The sequence below is a fragment of the Myotis lucifugus genome, unplaced genomic scaffold, assembly GCF_000147115.1.
Source record: "Myotis lucifugus unplaced genomic scaffold, Myoluc2.0 scaffold_104, whole genome shotgun sequence".
Taxonomy (NCBI): domain Eukaryota; kingdom Metazoa; phylum Chordata; class Mammalia; order Chiroptera; family Vespertilionidae; genus Myotis; species Myotis lucifugus.
Window position 1 is genome coordinate 1,249,124 of NW_005871152.1, and position 12,516 is coordinate 1,261,639.

Consider the following 12,516-nt stretch of genomic DNA (forward strand, 5'->3'; position numbering starts at 1 on the left):
CAGCAAGTACTAAAGCAGGTTAGAGTCACCATCAGTTTAACAGGAAATCTAAACAGTACCTAACACTTGTTCACTCATTCCATCAGCCAGTCAGCAGACACTTAAGGAACTGTGGTGAGAAAAATGGACACAACACCACCATGATAAGGCTTAGAGTTCAGTGGAATCAACAGGTAGATACTGATGTAATCAATAATCCACAGGTTTTGCCTACCAAGTCTGTGGGTTCTGCTTTAATCTGGGATGAAGTGGATTTGGGGGGTGGCTAGCAAACTTAGCTCTGAAAAAACTAAATTTGAACTGAGATCTCAACAAGGAATACATGGGAACAGAGGAAAGAACTGACTGAGTGGCTGGAGAGCAGAGAGGCAGAAAGGAATCCAGCACAGACACTCAGAACATATTTCCAAGGAACAAATAAGGGATGAGCGAACACATGAATGAATAGATGTCCAGTTACACAATCACCCAACATTCCAGCCGTCCATTCACACAGGATATTCAGTACAATCCCAGTTGTTCATACCCTTTGCCTTCTCTCAGTTTATCTTTTTAATATTCAAGTTTAATGAAAGTGAAAAAAAGTTAGAGAAAAAAATAGAGCAACAGAACCATCCTCTCCAATATCTTCAAACTGAGATCCAAACCTTCCTGAATTGCCCCCATCACACGATAGAAGTGTGCCAGGCACGTTGTTAGGAGATTCTATACACATTATATGATTGAATCTAAACAACAATCCTCTAGATTAGTTATTGTTATTCCCAGTTTTGAAGGTAAGGGAAAGATTTAGGTACCTTGTGAATGTCCCAGCAGCACTATTCAAATAGCCAATTAGTTTCTGGGGGAAAGTCCATCAACTGGTGAATGGATTAAAAATGTGATATATTTATACAGTGAAAGAGTTTTCAGCCATATAAACAGAAAATATGCCATATATGCTACAACATTGATAAACCTTGAAAACATTATGCTAATTGAAAAAAACAAACACAAAAGGTCATATATATTATATGATCCCATTTATATGAAATATCCAGAATGGGTAGATCCACAAAGAGAGAAAGTAGATTCCTAGTCACTAGGGGCTGGGGGCAGCGTAAGCGGGCAGTGATCACATATGGGCATGTGTTTCTTTTGGGAGTGAGGAAAGTGCTCTAACATTAGTGCTGGTGGTTGCACAACTTTGTAAATACACCAAAACCCACTGAATTACACACCTTAATGGGGTGAATTTTATGCCATGTGACTTATATCTCAATGAAATTGTAAAAAAAAGACATTTAAAGTATTTTATTTCCTTCAGTGATGCGAACTTTATTATCCACATAATTCTTGTTACTGTATCTCAAAAGTATTATTATTTATCTTTGAATAGGTGATTACAAATTCATTTAGAGATTTCATGACTAAAATACACTGTTTCTGAAAGTGGCTGTGCCTGACCCTAAGATTGCAGGTCCTTCAAGATCTCCTGCTTCTGTTTACAGAATTAAGCATTCATTTGCTTTCCTCCAGAGTCAACATCTTCAGAGGTATCACCCATTATGAACTGTCCTGGGAGCACACAGGATAAGATAAGACAGAACTGAAAGTTTAAAATGGAGGCCTTATGTCATTTGATCAAATATCTTTAACTTTTTACTTACAGCGGTTTTGTGTTTGTTTTTTGTTTTTTTTGTTTTTTTTTTAAATATATTTTATTGATTTTTTACAGAGAAGAAGGAAGAAGGACAGAGAGTTAGAAACATCGATGAGAGAGAAACATTGATCAGCTGCCTCCTGCACGCCCCCTACTGGGGATGTGCCTGCAACCAAGGTACATGCCCTTGACCGGAATCGAACCTGGGACCCTTGAGTCCGCAGGCCGACGCTCTATCCACTGAGCCAAACCGGTTCGGCTTGTGTTTGTTTTTAAAAATATATTTTTATTGATTTCAGAGAGGAAGGGAGAGGGGAGAGAGAGATTACATCAATGATGAGAGAGAATCATTGATTGGCTGCCTCCTGCACACCCCCAACCAGGGATCAAGCCCACAACCCAAGCATGTGTCCTCACCAGGTATCAAACCATGACCTCCTGTTCATAGGTCAATGTTCAACCACTGAGCCACACCAGCTAGGCTGCTTACAGTGTTTTAAATCATTTGCTTACTGTGAGAGCAGCTGTTTTAGTTTGTTGAGTTATATCAATACTCAAATACTTTGAGGATTACCAGAAAGTTATATCTAGTCTCAGTTTCAAACAACTCTACTACCTTGGTGTTTCCATTCTCATTTTCATTGACTACATCAATGGGGAGAGCTTTAAAGGTTAAAATGTAAAGGACACTAGGATTCTTCCAACCTCCATTCTTTCTCAGGAACCAGAGCCCTCCCTTCAGACTTTACCTCACACCCTTATCAGCCAAAACCTGTCAGGGATGGAAAGAAAGAAGAAATAGATGATTTGGTTTTCCCCAAGGTCTTTTTCTGGGCCCAGAATGTTCAGTCCTTTTACCACTCAACAGAAAAAGGAAAAACTAACACAGAGAAGGTAAGTTCTGAGATCCTTCTAATGACTGCAGTAGGCAATGGGCAGTGGATTCTCCAGACCCTTAGGCAGCTCCATGATGCTATCTGAAGTTCCGGGATCTTTATCATACATGTGGGCTCAGTGATGACTGGACATGTAGAGGCTCACGGGACAGGAGATCATCATTTTATGAAAATACAGAATCTCATAGTTGAGAGAACACTAAACATGAAGTTCCATGCCCCTCCTCCAACAATAATGATCTAGTCCTCATTTTGCATATAGCCATTAATGAGACACTCACTACATGGAAAATAATGGCTTGAACCTCAAGATTAATGCAACCAAAATGCAGAGCATGTTTTGGTCTAGATTTTAATTGCAGATTTATCTCTTACCAATTATGTCATTAATATTATCATTGTCAGTTTTCCCCATTCTCCCTTTCCATCATAATCCCATCCTCCTCAGCAAAGAGTCACGGACCAGACAGAAGAGATAGCAATGCTGCGTTAGACTCTCTTCCCACCTCAAGTCCTGGACTGAAGTGTCCAAGCAAAGCAGGGGAGCAGATTATTAAACACTGCAGAGCACCACACCTCTTTAAGACAACCAACCAGGAGCTTGCTCCCATCTAACACTTACCCAAGAAAAAGAAGGCACCACGCTGTGATTGCCTGATGGTTTGAGTGCCACTGTTTAGGAGCATCCAGCCACTGCCCTTGAGAAAGCGGCCTTGGTGGCTATGGAGCAGGGCATGCATAAGCACGGAGTGAAGACCCAGGTGATAGCACCAACACATCGTCCTGTGTTCCAAGAATTGATGCAGATTTGGGGAGAGGGACATTATTTATTTAATTATATGCTATATTAAATGGTCCTAAACTGGTTGAGTGAAGGGAAATAAAATAGAAAACAATCTTATTTTTACTGAAAAAACTACCATATGCCAGGCCTGGTGCCAATCTGTCTTCACAATCCTACAGGGGAAAACTGAAGCCTGGGCATTGAGCCCAAACCCAAGAATCTGCTTAGTTACTGCCCTCCAGTGCCCATTGTCCCCAGAGGGGCCAGTCAGACCAACTACTGTCAGCCAGCTCATGGCTCCCTCAAGGTCTCTGTTTTAAAGCCCATTGCAAAAGCCTTAATGTTGAGATGAAGATATCCAAGAGGAAATCCTTCTATATGCTTACGACACCAAAATAAAGCATAGAACTTCACTCCTTGAATCCAGCAAAAAGGGCACTACATTGAGAGTCACTATTCCATCCTGGGACTGTCTGTATACTCTATGCCATTCAGTTAACACTGATTGAGTTATACCTTATGTCCGGCAGTGCGATACAAATGATAAATAAAAAATGAGTCTGGCCGAAACCAGTTTGGCTCAGTGGATAGAGCGTCGGCCAGCGGACTGAAAGGTCCCAGGTTCAGTTCCAGTCAAGGGCATGTACCTGGGTTGCGGGCACATCCCCAGTAGGAGATGTGCAGGAGGCAGCTGATCGATGTTTCTCTCTCATCGATGTTTCTAACTCTCTATCTCTCTCCCTTCCTCTCTGTAAAAAAGCAATAAAATATATTTTAAAAAATGAGTCTGTAGAATAAGGAATTCATATTATTTTAAGCAAGGTAGAAACACGAGGCTTGCTCTGTGGGTTGAGATGGAGGTAAGTGCTGCATTAGAATGTAAGTGGAGTGGTGAGGCAACCTAAAGGTTGGAGAAATTAATTCCTACTGAAGCAACCCAGGAAGGCTCAGATCTGGCCACTGGAAAGGGCAAAGATTTTACAGCACTGTAAGACATTTCATGCAGAGAACATAGCTTAAGAAAGACACAAATGTACATAGCATATTTGTGAAATCATGTGGATGACTTGATTATAAAGGACTTGTCATGCTAAAATGTTTGGACTTGATTCATCAGGGAATTAAAAGCCAACAAAGCGTCTTAACATGATCAATACTATATTCAAAGAAAGGTAATAAGCCAGGAGAACTAGGCAGGGCTTAACAGAGGAGGTGACATTTCAGCTGGGTCTTAAACACTATTTCAGAAAATAAGAATCAAAGGAAAGATAAGTAAAGCCTTAAGAGTCCATTGCAACAACAGCAGAGCCCATGTCAGTAACATCCTGGAATCTGGTTTATCAAGAAATTAGACAGTACATATGATAGGAGGGTTAGAAACAGATTGTGAAACGCCTTAAATACAAAAACAAGGCATTTATTTAGAGCTTCAAAAGAGATGCTGAAAAGCTACCAAAGTTTGTGCTTAAATTTTGCTGATTAAAGTTTTACATAATGAGATTGAAACTAACATCCAGAGATAGGAGAGTTTAGAGAAAGATGATAGAAGAGAGGAAATAAAAGGAATGTTATAATCACAACAGTTAACTTTTATTGAGCACATAATTACTTTTATGTGCATTATTTCACTCAATATTCACCTATAAAGTAAAAGCTTATTTTAACTAAGTTGAGAAAATTTAGCATTTGAGGAATTTACTACAACTCACAACTAGGAAATAGCTGAGAAGGGACACAATCCCACTGTATCTGATGCTATATCTCCAGTACTTAGCTAGCTCTTGAAATATGGAAAGTATTCAATAAAAAATGGTGAAACTATTTTGGTGAAACTATCTTTTATAAAAAAATTATTGATTGATCAATGAGAGAGAGAGAAACATTGATTTGTTGTTTCACCCATTAATGCACCACTGGTTGATTCCTGCATGTGTCCTGACCTGGGATCAAACCCACAACCTTGGCACATCAGGATCATGCTCCAACCAAACTATCTTAATTTTGAATACCACCTATTCAAGGAATATTTCCTGATGTTTTCAGATCAAAACTGATATATTTTTCTGCATTCTAAGTTTTATTGGTTATATTCATTTGGGAGTGCATCATCCTTCAAGTTTATGGCGGGGGAGGCAGAAAATACATCTTGCTCACTCATGTATTTTTTACAAGATGTTCAGCATAGTGTCTACCACAGAAGACACTTGATAAATATGAGGTGATGAATGAATGGATGAATAATGAATAGCTTTGCTAAGTGGTCTCTTCTCCATCTCAGCACAGGTAAATTTCAATGACTTCTCATGTAACATCCAAGGCATAGAATTGACTCAGCGTTCAGAATCAGGTAATTCCTTCCACTTTCTTTTCTGATGAGAATCTTTATTGGCTGTGATTTAATCACTGCATTCATATTATCCCCACCCCTTTTATTCAATGTATTGGGGTGACACTGGTTAACAAAATTACATGGGTTTTAGGTATACAATTATACAATACATCATCTGAACACTGTATTGTGTGTTCGCCACCCCAAGTCAAATCTCTGCCCATCACCATTTACCCCCCTATACCCTGCTCAACCTCACCCCACCCCCTGACCCCCAGCATCATATTCTCTTTATAGAAGTCCAGGGTCTCTAAGGTGGTGGTTTCTGTTTAATTAAATTTGATCAAGTAATAATGTTCTTTAATTTCCTAAAATCAAGACCACTAAGCATATGAAAGGCATTATTTAATGTAATTTTATGAGGATGTTCTTATTTCTCTGTTAACAGAGACATGGGTAGACTCAGTATCCTTACTGTAAGACTTATTAAACTAGAACATTTCCTTACTTAAAAAATATTTCTCACACAAGCCTGCCCCACTCTCTAAACTTCCATCATCTATATTTTCATTGGGCCAACAAGGTACCCCTTTTAAAATGAAAGTCAGAGAACACAAAACATGAAGTTAATCATCACATCCCCTTTATCTTTTTGTTGTGCAGGGAAAAGCAAACCAACAGTAATTGAACAACATCTACAGACCAGGAATTGTACTAAGCACTTTAAACTCATTATCTCACTTAGTATTTATAAGTCTGTGAAGTATTTATTTATAGATAAGAAACCCAAAACTCAAAGGAGATAGTTAATTTGACAAAATCAAACAGGGACAGTTGAGCTGGGATCCTGGGTTGGTTTCTCTGATTCAGTAGCTCTTTGTATTTTTTTATGCTGCCTGTCTTTGAGAAAATGGAGTTGTGGGAGGAGGAGGGATACATAACATTGGAATCTATAATAATAAAAGCATAATATGCTAATTAGACCAGATGTCCCTCTGGACAACCTTCTGGATGAAGCCAGGGCTCTGAGGGAAGCTGGTGCTGGCAGCTGGGGGAAGGAAAGCCTGCCTCCTCTTGCACGAATTTCATGCATCAGGCCTCTAGTACTGGAATAACATGGCATGCCTTAGTGTGTGTCTGGAACTATGTCGGGAGATTCTGAACTGCCTGTGGGCAACTGGGGATTGAGAAAGAGGAATGGTTACAGGATTTATTGGCCATAGAATTTTCTAATCCAACTGACTTTATTAGATGGCTGATGGATACTTAATTTCAAAGAAAACACTTGCTGACAAATGCCATTTCCTATTAAATCAGAAATTGGAAAATACATTTAACTTTTGTTTTAAAACCATATATTGAGAGATTTTTCAAAACTGTGAACATGTTTGCTCACCATCCATTATGAAGTAAGTGTTTATGGGGAAAACACCTTAGAGATCTGTGTGTGGCAGAACTGAGAACTCTCCAGCCATCTAAATATTCACCAGCCTTTGACCTGATTTGGAGCCATGGACCTCTTACCCTATTTCGGAATGATATGTGACATTCAGTTAGAATCTCACAGATCAAACATGCCCCCAAAATACTGGCCTGGGTAAAACACCCATGGTGTTATAGCTATGTGTTCAATTTTAATGCCTTTATAGCGATGAGTTAAATAAGTCTGCATTTCTGCCAACTGCAGGTTCTTGGCGGCTTTTCACCTTTAATTTTAGAAAAAGTCACTTTAGGAAAAACTGTGATGTTATATTTTTCAGTGTAAATTAATTCTCCACTCCTAATTTTTAGGCTCACCAATAACTGTTGCAGGATTTTGAGAGGGGGCGAGTTGTCAAGAGACCAGTAAAATCAGCAAATTTAAAGGGAAAGGAGAACCTAAACAAAAGGAGTATACTTCCATCTTTGACTTACATTTTACATTTGAATGGATTGCCTCAACCCAATTCCCCCTACAACCTACCCCCTGAGTGGGAGATGGCTCTGCTGAAACACATACGTCTTTTTGTGGCAAAGGCACCGTGTGTTGTTGCTTATAGAGATACCACAGAATCGATAGTGCAGGGCACCCCAGCGTACTGTATTTTGTTAACATCCTGCTGGCTAGACTCAGATTTCCATTGAATTGTGTTCTTATTTAAAATGTCTGCTGCACCTGCAGTCAACTCGATCAGTATTAGCTATTTGCTTAGTGTCATGTACACTTATGAACAATGAAACTTTAGAAAAAAATGTCAGCGGCGATGCATAGATCATAAATCACAAGATGATAACATCTCACATGAAAAGAAAGTCTCTGAGAAAACAGCTCCAGTGATGTAAATATTGAATTTACCAGTGCTGCCATATCGCTACGGAGGCCGGACAATAGGCCATTTCTTAAATGGCAAGAGGGATGAGCTCTCTCCTTTATCTGTATTCACTTTTCCTTTTATTTCATTCCTGGGAAAGAGAAATGCCAGAGGAGAAGCTTAAGACAGATTAGACTGCGAAGACTGGATATAGGCTATTACATCATAACTGTCTTTGAAAACCCTCAAACAGCTGACCTGTTTATATTACAAGACAGGGTCAATTTCCATTCTAGCGACTCTTTTGATGTTTGTGAATACTAATGCTCTCCCCAGAATGCTGGCTTTAGAGTAACGGCAATTGAACCATTCAGCCTTCTCTGATGCAATCTTTCTGCAGCCAGATAGGATTCTATACATGGATTTCATTGAAGCACACAGCTTGGCATGATCAAAAGCTTTGCTGGAGCCATGAGCAAATGATGTTTCAAATAATAGAATCATGTTGATGCTGAATGTTTCTGCTGTAGTCACTGAGGCTGTATGAATGAGTGTGTGTGTGTGTGTGTGTGTGTGTGTAACACAAAACCACAGTTTTGCTTCTGTTGGAACTCAGAATGATTAAACATCAAAATGAAACAACAGAGGCATTTTCACGGCAAATGTCTGAGAAAATAAGAAAGGCCTCAACAGCCATGTTGAGTACTAAAGAACCTGTTGTGGCTTTGGTGTGACCAAGACATGGATTTCACTTCCATTTCCACATCTCTCCAACGACGGGAACTAAAACAGTTTACTTGACCTAGGCCTCTGATGCCTCCTTTCTAAGATGAGAATGACATCATCAGTCTCACAAGGTTATAAGGCGGAATAAATATACATACAACAATAATGGTTGACACTTATTGGGAAAATATTCTGTGCAAGGCACTCAACACTTTATGTGCATCATCTAAAACCAATCTTCGCAACAGTCACATGAAGTAGGCACCATATTCATTCCATTCTATGGATGAATAATCTGAGACTTAGAAATAAGATTGTATAAATTTGTAAAAGGTCTTTAGTGCATACTAATTCCCCTTAAGACAAATTAAATGAGCAAATCATGGTTTTCTGCTTAAACAGATTCACGCTGGAGCATATTTTTAATGGAAACAGTTCCAACCAACATTTTATCTTTGAATATTAGCAATAGAAGAGACCTTACATCGTGTGCAGTCTAACACTGCATGTCCCAAAGTAGGAGTGCAGACATCAGCATCCCTGGTCACCATTCTGAACGCTGCCTTCAGCACCAAGGAGCCCTGCTCCACACACCAGCCTGCTCCATGAACGGGCAGTGCTCTTTGTTACAAAGGATTTCAATCTGCTTCCCTTTATATTCCACCTCTGGAGCTAAACATCTACCCCTCAGATAGAAAAACAGTTTTCTTATTTCCCCTAAGCCTGCAACAGGCTGGGCACCTCCAGCTCCTTAACTGTCCCTCTTACAACGAGTCTTCACAATGCTGAAATTGGCTCTGGTCCATCGATAGCACCCTAAAAATATGGTAAACAAATTCTAATCTCAATTCAATCTATGTTCTCTGTGCATTTTAATTTTAAAATAGTTTATAAGAGTAGTTAGTTTAGAAGTTTATAAAGGAAAGACATCAACTCCCTTTGTCAGCCACAGCCTACATACAAAATCAGATTCTGGATTTTGGCCATCATTTGGTCTTCTGTTGAAGACTTCACTGCTTGTTCTTCCCCTTGCACTTGAGAGGCCTTGCCATTCAGAAGGAGGCAAAGTGTGAATTATTTAAATTTTATTGAAATACCTTTCTGGAGTTTAATCTTCTTCAGCCAGCTGGGCAGCACGTGCTTGATAGCTTTAGCTTTGTGGTGGCAGGTGAATCAGACACAGAGTCTTCCAAATGGAAATGCCAACTCTAAAAGCTTAATCACTGAAATTATAATTGCTCCCTTTAGGGAAGAAAAGTGATCTGAATTCAAGACATTTCTTCCTGCAACGTAAGGAATTTTTTTATGGCAATGGTTTCAGGGTTCAAATGGATTAAACTTTTATGGTATTTTTTCTTCTACTTTCATATAGTGAATAATGCCCAGCTCTATTGTTATCTGACTATATTACTTTGGACACCTCTGTGTGTTTATTCCTAATCTGCAAATGGATATAATACTTATTTAACGATGTGTGCTTTGATAATTAAACAAAGTATATGAGAGCACAATCGTTTTAGTATATTTACTACTGACTCTTTGTGAAAAGTCATGAAGTTCACATCTTACTGAACAATAAAACTTGTATAGTTGTTTTGCTTTTCATCTACACCTCTCATTGAATAACAAAATAGCCCTGTGATATATGTAGGGTAAGAACCATTGTTAGCACACTTGACACATAGGAAAGAGAGTTAAGGGAGGATGGGTACCAAGCTTCCAAGATCACTCAATGCAATGAGACAAAGTTGGACCAAGAAGGTTTTCTGACTCCAGAAAGAATCAATGCAGAGTAGAAAGAAAAAGATCTGTCTATAGACTTGGTCTGCCCATACCAGCTCTGTGTCCTGAGATCATTAACTTGCTAACCTGGTTTTTTCCCCATAAAATCCTGACAATTATTACCTCTTCCAGTCAGGGTCCTCCAGAGAAACACAACCAATAGGATAATGGAAAGAGAGAGAGAGAGAGAGAGAGAGAGAGAGAGAGAGAGAGAGAGAGCGAATTTTGAGAGGGAGAATGATGGCCTATAAATCCTAATCCCCAGAGCAGGTCAGTGAGCTGGAAACTCAAGCAGGATTTCTATGTTGCTGGAAACTCAAGCAGGATTTCTATGTTACACTGTTGAGGCAGAATTCCTTCATCTCCAAGCAACTTTAGTTTTGCTCTTACCTAAAGTCACTGGTTATAGATGTTAATCACATCTACAAAATACTTTCTCAGCAACATCTCAACTAGTATTTAACCCACCAACCATATCCTAGCAAAGTTGACACATAAAATTGACATTCATGCTATCTCATCTATAATAATAAGTGTAATATGCTAATTAGACCAGATGTCCTTCCAGACGTCCCTCCTTCCAGACAAAGCCTCAGCAGGTGGGGGCCAATGCAGAGGCGGCTGCAGCCACGGTGGGGGCCAAGGCCCTGGCACGAATTTCGTGTATCGGGCCTCTAGTAGTCTTATAAGCTTTAAAAGAAAAACTATGTATTGGTTCAAAGTGGTGATCTCTAGAGATCAGCACAGGATGATTTGGGAATTAAGGGGGTGCTTAACTCAGGCTTCAGGTATCAGGACAGAATTCCCCAAAGAAGACATGCTTTAATGTCCAGTCAGGAATAGACCCAGGTGTATGAGCCTGAAGCTTCTATAGTTTGATGCCCTTCTTTAATAAAAAGTATTTAAAAATTAGGTATAAAAGTGAATATTTATTTGCAATGATAAAAAATATTACGAGGATTACAAATTTAAAGGAAATGAGAAGTTACACACAATTTGGTCAACATGGAAGCAGACCTTCTTTGTTGTCTTATATTTACTTATTAAAGAATGAAGAAAATCAAATTAAAAGCTAATGAAATATGAAAGAAAAGCAAACAAGATAAGCACTGGAGTCAATAGAAACTGTTTTGACATAGAGACTATCAAAACTTATAATCTGTTCAGCTCATACCCAAGGCAGTAAATTTTTACGAGGCAGAGATGAATATTGAATAGCACTGATAACTAGACTTCTAAGTTGTTTGATAATCCAATTAATGGAGAAGAGTGAATAATATAATGACATTGGCAAAAGATTTTACTTTCTTGCTGAGTTGATATTAAATAATAAAAGTATCATGCTCCTTTTCTAGATTTTGCAGTGTTTGAGCTATTTATCAGCTTTAGTCATTTGTGTTTAAAACTGCATACACTGACCAGCCAGTGTGGCTCAATTGATTGAGCATAGTCCTGTACAATAAAAGGTTGCTGGTTCAATTCCCTGTCCGGGAACATGACTGGATTGCAGGTTCGATGGCTGGTCAGGACACATACAGAGGTAACTGATTGATGTTTCTCCTGCACATCGATGTTTCTCCCTGTCTCTCTCTCTCTGTGTCTGCATGTCCTCAGGTGAGAATTAAAAAATTAATAATAAAATAAAAATGAATATATTGCATTATTAGACTTTCCCTGATAGGGGAGGACTTATCTTTTGGCCAGGTGTCAATGAGAACTGTATATTTTGCTTACTATTTAATGTCTCATGTTTAAAGAATTTCCACAGCAGCGTCTGGCTCCATATATATTGAACCTTGCTTCCCTTCTACTACCCAAGCACTCCCAGTGGTGGGGCTGGCTATACAGGATGTGTTTTTATCACAAGATAACTTCTGGTTCTGACCTTCTGTGTCATGACACTTGGTCAGTCCGCACAGTAGGCAGCAGTATTCCTGGAAACAGTCCCACACCCAGAGTGACCAGCGATAACTTAACTTTATACAGAGTTAACTGAGACCCACGTAGGTAAGACCCACTACATTCAAACCAAAATTACCCTCAACCTAACCTGCTTTTAGCCATTA